The sequence below is a fragment of the Periplaneta americana genome, chromosome 5 (genome assembly GCF_040183065.1).
Source record: "Periplaneta americana isolate PAMFEO1 chromosome 5, P.americana_PAMFEO1_priV1, whole genome shotgun sequence".
NCBI classification, from domain to species: Eukaryota; Metazoa; Arthropoda; class Insecta; order Blattodea; family Blattidae; genus Periplaneta; species Periplaneta americana.
The window spans coordinates 97771928-97784219 of record NC_091121.1 but is presented as its reverse complement, the minus strand read 5'-3'; the positions used below and the strand labels follow the sequence as shown (position 1 = coordinate 97784219).

The following is a 12292-nucleotide window of genomic DNA, read 5'->3' as shown; positions in this document are numbered from 1 at the left end:
CAGAAGTGTAGCCAATATAAGCGTAGTAGAAAACATTAGTGATGGGCGAAGTTGTTCTTTTCCCGGAACAGTTCCGACTGTTCCGGTTCCGAAAAAATACTATGTTCCAAATAACAGTTCCGAAATAACAGTCACCAGTGGTGATGAGTCGGAGTCGTTGAGTCGTTCAAACGAACGGTACAGTACCCTCCCTCTTTAACCATGCTGCTCACACTGGATTTTTTTTTTTTTTTTTTTTTTCACATTCAGCAATTTATTGATAAAGTTCCAAAACAAATATGTTTTCTGCCTTTTCGTATTTTAGTGTAAATTCAAATAACGATGCACAAATATTGTTCATGTCCAGCTGTCAAAACAATTGGGCACAGAGACATTAGTGTAGGTTTAAGGAAGTCAGAGGTTGTGGAAAAGTGCATGTTATTCACTTAAAAAGGATTTTGGTGTTCTGTGTTTCTTGTAGAAATTTGCATTGTATTGACCAAGACGCTTGATGAATGGATTTTCACTTGAATTTGCACTGTTATAAAACTTCTTAACTTGTTCACGTAATGAGTCTTTCAGAAATGTCATGTCCAAATCAAAGTGTATTTGTGCATTTGTTGTGTACCAGTCTGAATTATGTATTATTCGGAGCACTTTATTTTGAACAATTTGAAGAGGTTGAAACACTGTTTTTGGAATATAACACCAAGCCGGGGCAACGTAAGTTAGAATCGGTAAAATCAGCATTTTGTATAGCATAACTTTTCTTCTTAGACTGAGGACAGGAGATTTGAACAGGGGGTAAAGATGAGATATTCTAAGAGAGCTCTTAGTTGTTACAGATTTTATGTGCTTGTGCCATAACAATTTGTTATCAAGAGTAATACCAAGATATTTTACATGGTCACTGTATTGAATTTCTTGATTGCATATTTTTATTTTGTCACGAGGTCTTTTTAAACACTTTGAGAAAATTATTGACTGACATTTTTCAGGATTTAAAGAAATACGCCATTCTTTAAGCCATTCTTCTAATAGAAGTACATGGTTTTGAACTGCGGAGACAGCATATTGAGGACTGAATTTAACACTATATATAACTGTGTCATCAGCATACAGAAGTGTTCTCACACTGGAGCACTCATAGGCATGACATAGTACACATTCTTATCTATAGATGGCACTGCAATGCACATTCGAATCGATTTTGGAAAATTGCTGTGCATGCGGACAGAACTCAAAAGCTTAATGTTAGTAATTAAACAGCTGTTGACTACAAGGACAGAATACAACACTTTGTTTTCGTACATAAAGTTATAAAGACATGGTAGCCAACTAAAAAAAATAACATAACATTTAAAACATATGGTATGTAATTTCTCTTCTCTCTATTACATAAAAAAAACAAATCATTAATTTTTATTTTTACTTTTCTTAATGCAGTTATAATAATAATAATAATAATAATAATAATAATAATAATAAATATTACAATTTCATAAATAAAAAAGATATATATTGGCAGTACTGAAACCTGGAAACCCAGCAGTGGGTTAGTAAAATGTTGGAATCGCATCTTTACCAAAGTGTAATTTAAACTTCGCATTAAACCTCGCTCTCCAAATCAGTACTTATATGGGTAGTTTCCAACAAATAATGCTACAACATTTTTGTCGTTCTTTGATAACAGAGAAGATAGCACAAAAACTTGTGCTTGTCAGACTTAACCTCAACAAACGACATACAGACATTGTAACTAAGCCACTCATTACCATTTACGACTTTAACCTTTGTATAGAATCAGCTGATCAATGAATTAATAATAGTATGCGTACTTTATGACTTTGTAGAATGTTTATAAAACAGAATTAGTCAACTAATGGTGAAATAAACCATAAAGCGGGAATGAATATTACAGATTATTAAATACTTACTATAACATTACAGATGATTGGCCAGTCTTACAAATGTTGATATTAAAGTTCGCGCCACCGCAAGGATTTCAATTTCCATGCGCCCCCCTCCAACCACGTGAGAGTTTCAAGTACCAACTTCATCCAACGAAGTTCCAAGTATAACATAAAGCACAACGAGAACAGTGTAACTGCAGCTGTCGGTTCATCGGAACAAGCTCCGACGTTCCGACTGTTATCTCGGAGTCGGAACATACCTTGTGCAACGCGGTACTGCGAGCCCGCAACAGCTGGGCAAGTGAGCTGCTCGGAGTCGGAACACTGTTATTTCGGAACAGGAGGTCCCGACCTACTGTTCATTTTTGCAACAGTTCCGAGAGAGTCGGAACATACCCTGTGCAACGCGGTACTGCGAGCCCGCAACAGCTGGGCAAGTGAGCAGCTCGGAGTCGGAACACTGTTATTTCGGAACAGGAGGTTCCGACCTACTGTTCATTTTTGCAACAGTTCCGAGACCGGAACAGTTCCAAAATAACTGTTGTGTTATTTTTTACCCATCTCTAGAAAACATATTTAATTTTGTATTGTGAATACCATTTGGAAACATAATTCTATGTTACGATTACCGGTATCGAATTATTGAGCTGGACCACACATCGTAAGCTATGAACTCATTTCTGATTCGAATTTAGTAATTCCAAGACAAAAGTATTTTTACTTGTTATATTGGGGTGCATGGCGCATCATTATAACTTATTGATAAGGGTTGAAATTGTGTAGGGTGGTGACAGGAACTGTCAAGCTGTGGCAAAATCAAAACTAATTTAAGCCAATGAAACCGAAAATTACGTAAACAAACTAAAAGTACTCTGGCTAAACCAAACTAAAAAAAAAAAAACCCTCCTTGGACCCAAGAATTATACGTAAACCCTGAGGAAACCAAACATAACCTAAATAAAAAAATCAAGTCTTGGGACCAACGAGCACAGCGTTGCTTGGGACAGATGTTTCAGTTTAACAAAAAAGTGGATATAATCCTAGATCATATATTATATGATCTAGATCATATATTATGTGGAATAATTTATTTCTGTCCAACTCTTAGTCTTATCAGTTAAAACTTTTTGTTAAACAAACTGAAACATCGGTCCCAAGACTGTAAAATTCCATTTTAACGTTATTCAGGAAATAAGAAACTCGCTGGGATGAGGCTTGAACTTGCGCCCTTCTCTCTGACATCAGCAGTCTGAGATACTAAGAAGAGACGAAAGGCCACGCCTCTGAGTAGCGTGTCAATCCCTTTACGAATATCATGTGAATCACACTATGAAACTATGTAAAAAAAAAATGTAAAAAAAATTGTACAAAATTGTAAAAATTGTAGAAAATTACTAAATTGTAATACTATAAAAATTTGTAAAAATTGTAATTGTAATATTGTAAAATGTTGACATGTTCCAATCTTAAAGCTTCATTGCTCATGTAAGATCTATGGAATAAAATAAATGAATGAATGAACCTCCAAGAGTCGGTACTGTAGGCTACATAATATTAGTACCTATAGCGAAGTGTGACACAGTTTTTTGGTAAGCTCGGGCTCGGAAATAGTGATCTAGGCTAAAAGGTAAATGAAAAGCGGAAACTATCCTGTTTTTAATTAACTAAATTCTAAATTGATCTTGTCCCTTCTTAGAAAATGTTTGGGAAAGCTCAACTTACCCTGCCTACCCTGATGCTTCGCTACTGCAATAATAATAATAATAATAATATGTCCACAACCATCTTGCTTTCTTCACAGCACTTCCACGACTTTCTAAATTATTTAATTCTTACTATTTTCCTTTATTATTCATACTGAAATATTATTTTTGACTGTATGTTCCACTTAAGATGAATGAACCTCTACTGACGTGTAAGCATCTGCATTCGACACAGTTCTGCTAACACTTCCCATTCAATGTTGATTGAAGACTGATTTTATTAAAATAGTAAATTATATTTTCGACAAGTTTTAAGAAGTAGGCTACTATTGAAGTGTTATTTCCTTCTTTGTGAGGACATTGTAATAAAATTTCCTTAGCTTGTCTTAGTACTGCATTAGGTATATTATAGAATATACATATTGGTGGGGGGGGGGAGGTCCTTGACAAATGTTTGCGGGGGGAGAGGCCACAATTACTATGGGCAGACCTGCTTTCACATGTACTGCAAACAAGAAGGCAAAAATTCAACAATGGCTGAAATTCAATGATATACAATCAATGAAGCAGTGGCGTATACTGGTTTAAGGGCCTGGGCTACCACTGACCCTATTATTACACAAAATATACTTTAAAGTCCCTTACCTATTTATATATGAATTCCAGACGTCTTGATTGGGACGAAAATACTTTGATGACTTCGTCATTGAAATTACAGTTGGGCCACTTGCGAAGTTTCTGTAGAAATTACTTTTCAATGGACATCAGTGCCAAGCCGGATAAACGTTCTTGTGTATGAGTTGATCTACAGTAGGATTTTAGTCTCTTCAACGCAGAAAATGTTCTTTCTACCGATGCTGACGTAGCTGGTATTGTCACAATTAATGTTGCCAATTTAAGGACTTCAGGAATAACTTGGTTCAGCTGGTTTTCATATATGGGAGATAATATTTCATGGATAGGTTTGTTCGAAAAATCAAAGACTTCTGCTGAATATATTACACTTAATTCATTTTTCAAACGTACTTAATCAAAGTGACTGTTATAGGACTGAAATAATTTGTTTAGTGCCTCATTCGGGAAGTTTTCTCTATAAGCAGAAAATTTTTGAGAATCTAGGAGATATGTGAACTGAAGCTTTCCATAATCAGAAAATCTGTCAGTAATGTCCATGTGCATACGATCTAGTATGCTGTAGTATAGCTGCCTGTATTTCAATTCATCATCTCCTTTTCTTCGCTTTAATGGTAGTTCCATTGTATAGGCTGAAGAATTTTCATTTTCCATATTACTCCATATGGACGGAAACCCACTACGTCTGAACTCGAATATAGTATTTTTTAACTTCTATACCTCTAGCAAGCAGTACGCTATGTCTAGACTTTTTGTCTGAAGAATATTGTAGAGCACATCTGTATGTGCGAACACTCTAGCATAGACTTCAAGAAGAAATATATTCTGAAACAGTGTGAAAAAAATACAAATATCCTTGAGCCTGCACAATTACATCATCAACCCAGTTTTCTTCAGAGTCATTACAAATGATATTTTCAAAGAAAGCAGTCAGTTGTTCTCTGTATTCCTTTACTGTATTTACAAGCCGAGATGTAAAATTGCATCTAGTTGGTGCTACTTTTGGGAGTTTCTTTTTCATAAATTCTTGAGTTTTAGGAGATGATGAGAAAAATGCAGCTAAACCCGACAGTGTTTTGAAAAAAATGCGGCATTCTGGAATGGATGAAGTAGTTTGTTGCAAAACTAAATTGAGAACATGGCTGTAACAATGGACAAATAGTGCTTGAGGATACTTTCCTTGAACTTTTGTTTTTAAGCCATTAATATTTCCCGCCATAACTGAAGCGCCATCGTATGTCTGTGCAATTAACTTATTGCCGACATTGTATTCTGCTATAACACCTTCCACATTCTGAAACCAAGCAGCAGCAGTTCTGCCCGAACTGACATTTGTGAATCCTATAAACCGTTCTTGAACATTGGCAGTACTATCGACGTATCTTAAAACAGTGGACAATTGACTCTGATTAGAGCAGACATTTGTATCATCAACAACAATGGCCGCAAAAGGTGCTTCTTCTATTTCAGATTTTATGTTCTTTATCATAACCCCACTTATATCAAATATTAAGTCATTATGAATTGCGGGAGAAGTACCACGAAATACTGTTGAACTCTCAAGATGATTGGCCAGTAAATGGTCAAATTCACTTAAGGAACTTAAATATTCAATATAATTTCCTCTATTGTCTGATTCCACACTCTCATTATGATCCCGAAAAGCCAATTCTTGTTTTCCTAGAAAGCAGACTGCGTTAATAAGACGCAGTAAAATCTCCCGATTTTTTTTCCACAGGAGCATTGTGTTGGTTGATATGTAGAGCTTTTTGCTTATCTAGCTGTAAATCAATTCTTGTCTACCCAAAGTTTGCAAAGTTCATGCTACTACAAATATGAGCTTTTGATTTGTCGTGTTTTAGGACTGCCGTTCGAAGGGAGTTGATATTAGAAAACCCTCTTTTGACCACACATTAGTTTCGCGGCTAAATAACAAACATGGCCAGCAAAATAGTTTAGACAGTTTAGAACTACCACACAACCAATTCCACTTACCATATGATGTTGAAGTGAAATGGCGTGTGTACTCACGCTGTTTTTCTTTTACGTCCATGGACAAATTTAACTCAGGAGTTGGTCTTTCCATTTTCACAATTTCAACTTCCTCGTTGTATGTTACGACGGTTAAAAGGCACTTTTAATAAACCTTCTATTACACAGTCATTTTCAACACAAACCTCTCCAGAAACTTGTTCTGCCATATTTTTCACAATATCACTTAATTGGGAAATTAAAAACTTAATAATTCACAATTAATATAACTCTTAGACATTCGAACAAATCACAAATTTAAAATACTGCACTGCAAGAACACAATTACATTCATGAGCTAGCGTGCTAAGCGTACTGTTGCTTCGCGCCTGCGAAGAAACCGATCACGAGAGCGGCCTACATTGCATGATGGAAACAGAAGAGAGCGGGAGGACGGGCAGTTGTGCGGACAGCGTGCGCGGTACGGTCACAGGCTACCTCACGTAGCAAGCGGTTTCTCCAGCAATGCTGCCTTGACAACTTGTTTCTTTTCGAGAGCAGAGAGCGCATATAAATCTAACAATTACTTTAATTTTAATTACTATGGTAAAACTAATAATACAAAATTATTACATTAAGTTATATTATAAACTTTTTCTTTTGTAATTTCCTTGGGCTACCGCCGGTAGCCCCGGTAGTCCGCAAAATACGCCCCTGCAATGAAGATGTAACAAAAGCAGAGCTGTTGGAAATTGTGAAAAAGAATAAACTGGAGTTTAATTATATAGTTGACTGCATCCTCCAGACACGGTCATACAGTATGCAATTGCCACCATATCATTGCAACCTTGGTCCTATTAAGTATGTGTGGGATTGGTGAAAGAAAACTTGAAAGCAGAAACATAAAATCTAGTTTAAGCGAGATAAAACCTATCATAGAAGATGCTGTTTCATCAATAACAAGTGATGTAAGGAAAAAGGAGCGTGAGTTTGTGCAGAGGCTAGAGACAGAATATAGAGGAAAGGATGGATTAACAGAAAAGGATGTAGGAAACTCCGGTAGCTCCCTGGTCTGCTGTAGTCCTTTGTGAAAGCACCACCTCCCTGGGATCTATGAGGTCCTCCAGACAAATGACATCTGTAGACGAATCATGGCACCACGTCTGCTGGATATCCTGGTTGACCTGAAACTATTGAAGATGATAGATGAAGTTGAAATTAATGAAGGCAAAATGAATCCGAGGTTCAAAGCTTGAAAATTATCCAGCAATTCTCCTTCAAGTGGTAGAGGGGGAAAACCTGATACCACTGATCAAGTCTGAATTCAAGAGTGCTTCAGGGTTAATTTTCTGCGTATTAGTCATGGTAAATATCTATAATTGTGTTTTATTGTGTGCTGATTGCAGAAATGTGGCACGAGATACAAAAAATGGGAACACTATATTTTAAATACCTCAGTGTCAGAGAAAACACAGAGGGAGAAACTCTTGCATTTTATAAAATGGGTCTCTTTTAAATAAAGTTTAAATTTAAATAATGAAATCAATATCAATGTTAAAATAACAATTTTTTTAAAACATTGTTGACACTCACCGAAACAGTCTTGTAAACCAACTCCATCCATTAGTTCTTTGTTGCGAATGTGTCAATGACCTCAAGAAAGGCAGCATCAGAGAACAGCTCTCCAGAAGTATTTTCCTATTGCTAAAATACTTAATGTTACGCAGGTGATGATTCGTCATGGAGTTCCTTAAACAGGCTTTAACCCTCTTGAGTATACTCATGACTATCTCACTATTTGCTGTTGTAGTGTGATATCAGTAGGGTTACCAGATTTTCAGACACAAAAAACTGGACCTATTCTTAAAAGTGATTATTTAAAGTGCTGTCTTAGGATTTTGCTATAACCAGTTTTAATACAATATCAGTTATCAAATATCTAGATTAACAAAAAAATTATAATTTGTAAGAAAAGCAAATTATCCTCCTATGCACTGCTTTTAACAAATTTATAGGAAACTTAGACAAAAGTTCATAACAGCAATTGTCGATTACTACAAGACAATGAAATGATTAACAGGTTAGGGAAAATAAATTACTGGTATTAACTTGTTTACTGATTTCTTTAGGACAAGCTGCTTCATTTAAAACTGCATTTGCGTCATCATTATCATGAACCAGATTAATAGGACTTTTGTCCTGTTTCTTATAAATATGGTTGTTTGGTTTCCAAAGGCTCCATCACTTGGATATTTTAACTCATTTGATATCTTATTTCCCAATATAAATCACAGAAGTTCTTATTTTGTTGTAAGCTCTTATTCAGCTTTTGGCATTCTATAAGGTGGTGTTTGTCCATTCTTGATCTCTGTTGATTGCTTTCTTATAAATACAGTTATATGTATTTTATTAAAAAAAAGTATGCAATTTCTGTTTTGAAACTAATTAGTTCAATATTATCTGACAGAGAAACTTTTAAATGCACAAATTTTATATTTTTCTTTTGTTATGTGTGTATGACAAAGTTGAGCCAGCATTCTTCTTTTACGCAGCACAGCTATATCTCAAAATGTATCATATAATGCTTAATGTGTTTTCTTCTTCTCCTCCATCAGCTTTACAGCCCTTGTAGTTTAACCTTAGCCCCCCTTGAAATCGCAGCCCACTCTTTCTACAAGACATGCTTAATATATACTCATATCATTTATTTTCAGTTGAAACATGGAACTCAGATCCAATCCTGCATGGCTTGACGAAAACTTTGTAGAGTCAGTAATCCAAAGGCAGTCACCTAATGCAGAGATCTCCATAACAAGAATATATGAAAAAGACACTGGCATAAAAGGTGGTGGCTATTTAAGCCTTCTTAATAATATTATTGTGGAATTCACAAAAAGTGACAGAAAGGGAAATACTGAAGCTAAAAAATTGTCACTAATTATTAAAAGTCAACCATTAAGAGAATCTCAGTTAGAATTTTCAGTAAAGTCCAATGCATTTATTAAAGAATTATCTATGTATCAGGTAACTCTACCTGCTATGTACCAAATAATGAGAGAAAAAATGCCTGATAAGCCTAGAAAGATGTTTGCTCCACATTATTTCAGTTGCCCAAGATCAAATACCTTAGTTCTTGAAGACCTAAAGGAAAAAGGATTTATGTTGGCTGATAGGCGATGTCGACTCGATCTCACTCATTCCTTATTGGTTGTAAAAACTTTGGCTCAGTTTCATGCATTATCTATAGTGTTATTTATGCATGATCCCAAAAGCATGGATGTTTACAAAGAAGGTCATTATATTGAATCACAGCGTGAATCTGTTGATGATTACTTTCAGACTCAGTTCTCTGCCCTTATTTCTGAAGTTAGAAAATGGCAAGGATACCAACATTTTGCTGATAAAATACAGAAAGTGGCCGACACAGCAACAACTCGTATGATAGAACTAAATAAACCAAGTAAGCAGTGCATGTCTGTTCTGAACCATGGAGACGTTTGGGTGAATAATCTTCTCTTCAAATATAGCTCAACTGGAAAACCTGTTGATGTGACATTTGTGGATTTTCAACTCTCCCGCTTCACTTTTCCTGCAATTGAATTGAACTTCTTTTTTTATTTAAGTTTACGTGAAGATGTTCTCTTTCAACATATGGATACTCTGGTGGAAGAGTATCATGTTCAACTCAGTGATTGCCTCAGAAGTTTGAACTGTGACCCAGACTTAATCACATTACCACAGCTAAAACAGCAGCTAGAAGCCACAGAACCGTTTGCAGTAATCACAGCTTGTTCTAAGCTCTGGTTTGTATTGGTGGACCCTAAGGATGTTGACAAAATCGAAGATTTCTCACATGTAACAAATGGAGTTAATCCTCTGTCAATTGTTTATGCTGATCCTTTAATGAGGAGAGCATACGAAAAGTTACTTCCTTATTTTGAACAGAAGGGACTTCTGTAAGAAGCAAGTGGATTCATTTTCACAACAGTGAAATATTGACTTTTTATGCAACAAATTAAACCAGTGTATCTGATGTTTTGGGAACAAGTGTTCCTTTTAGGGGTATCATTATATATTAGGTGAACAAAACTTCATTATACTGCTACACGGAAACATTCCTATCAGTGGGAACAGTGCTATACATCAGGTAAGAGGGCAACTTAATATCAGTAATTCAACAAGGAACTATTTATATATGAGTTGTCTTATAAAATGTATTACGTTGTACTGACATATTTCTTTTTTCCTTTAAGCTAATTGCTAAGCATCAAATTGAAAATTATTTCAATCAGTATTTGTTAAAACATAATTAGTCATGAAAATCAACCTTGTAGGAAATTAAAAAAAAAAAAAACTTTTTAAACAAAATTAGTTCTCTACAGATCCATTGTGAATCCACAAATCACATCATTTTAAAATCAAACGGTACGTCCAATTATAAATATTGCGAAATTATGACAAACTTGAATATCACAAAAATTGTGACTGATATTAATACTGATTCATTTAATCAGCTTGATTTGTTTCAGTGTATTAACAGACCTAATAGTTAAGTTTAAGAAAATTGAGGAACAAATAAAGATAAGCTTTCATGAAATAACTGAAATTAGAATATTTCGTAAAGTCTGTATTATATATTTTGTAAGTAATAGTTTTAATTATATACACAGACATAAAGGTTTTAATATTCTTTGAGATAAATAAATGTTGGAACAAAGTCAGTTTTTTATTTTACAATCTGTTGTAAATAGGCGTATTACAAAAATCCTTCACGTAGATATATTCCCACTACTGCAGCAGAAATTATGTATATGTAAAAAAAACACCTGAAAACGAACAATTTACATGGATATGATGAAATACCAAATAGAGTTCTAAAAATCTGTTCTAAAATATTGTCTTCTTTAAACTATTTATGCAATGTATCATTTTCCCCAGAAAAACTCAAATACTTGATAGTAAAACCAATATATAAAAGGAAGTTAATCTACAATAATTGCTAATTTTATAGATTAGGGTGACCAGACATCCCTTTTAGACTTGGGTCCCATTGTCTCAATAAAACTATAAAAGGATGTTAATTGTCTCTTTTCATTAACTTTAGTCCCATTTTATCCTTTTTTTAATTCATGGCACGACTTTATTCTTGTATGTTCGAATAGGGAAGGGGGGGGGGGGTGCCGCCTTCTCTTCCACTCAACCAGTATTAGATAGCAGAAGTACAGGAACAATATACAGTTAATAATAATAACAAAATGAAAACAAGTTTAGTTACATGTCTAGATATATAATATTACTAGCCGTACCCGTGCGGTCTGCTGCACCTGTTAGAAATAAATATAAAGTAATTACATAATTAAAATAGGACGTTTGATCCAGGGAACATTCGTGTTTGATAGAAGGATAAATAATTTAATATGTTACTTAATTTAAATTGTATGTAAATAATTAAAATGCGGTAATTTTGGTCCAGAGAGCAATCATTTGGTGCAATGACAATTCCCTTAACATATTTCTTAATTGTTATTACATGCAACCATAGTTTAATGAAGATTGACATATCTTTTAGTTTTAATGTGTATACTTTATATTACTTGCTATATGTTTCAGAAGTTACTGTAATAACATTGTAGAATTATGTCCATCTAGAGAAACTATACTTTCCAATGGTGAAATAATAATTAAACAATTAATTAACTTCCGATATTACTTCATACAAACACAGAAACATTCCCTGTAGGCTATGTTTAATAGCTTTCGATTGTTGTTGTCCAAGGCCCCTATAGACGAAGTCATTTGTTTTTATTTCAGTACAGCGCCTTAGATGGCGTTATTGTAATTTTAAAACTCATTTATCTCATTAAATATCAGTCCTATCAAAATTTTGTATAGAATAAAACTTATCGGAAATTATGTTTAAAGAAACTTTTGTTATGTAACATTTTTCATGAAAATTAATAAGGAAGGTATTTCGATTTATTTAATTCAAGCCCCTTTATAACCCTCCTTTTAAATAAAGTATTTTGAATGCCATATAGCCTAAAATCTAAGTTACAATGAACTTAATTTATATTCCAATTTTCATATAAATCG

General features: G+C 34.4%; 1 long non-coding RNA gene across 2 annotated transcripts; it reads left to right on the top strand.

Moving 5' to 3' along the window:
• The first annotated feature begins 2143 nt into the window (after window positions 1–2143).
• LOC138700033 (uncharacterized) lies at window positions 2144–10920 on the top strand. Of its 2 annotated transcripts, none has more exons than XR_011332146.1 (2): window positions 2144–2553; window positions 8914–10920. It is a non-coding gene; the product is annotated as an uncharacterized lncRNA (long non-coding RNA). The 2 variants fall into 2 exon arrangements; XR_011332147.1 differs by lacking the exon at window positions 2144–2553 and adding an exon at window positions 3299–3519.
• Window positions 10921–12292: the final 1372 nt, after the last annotated feature.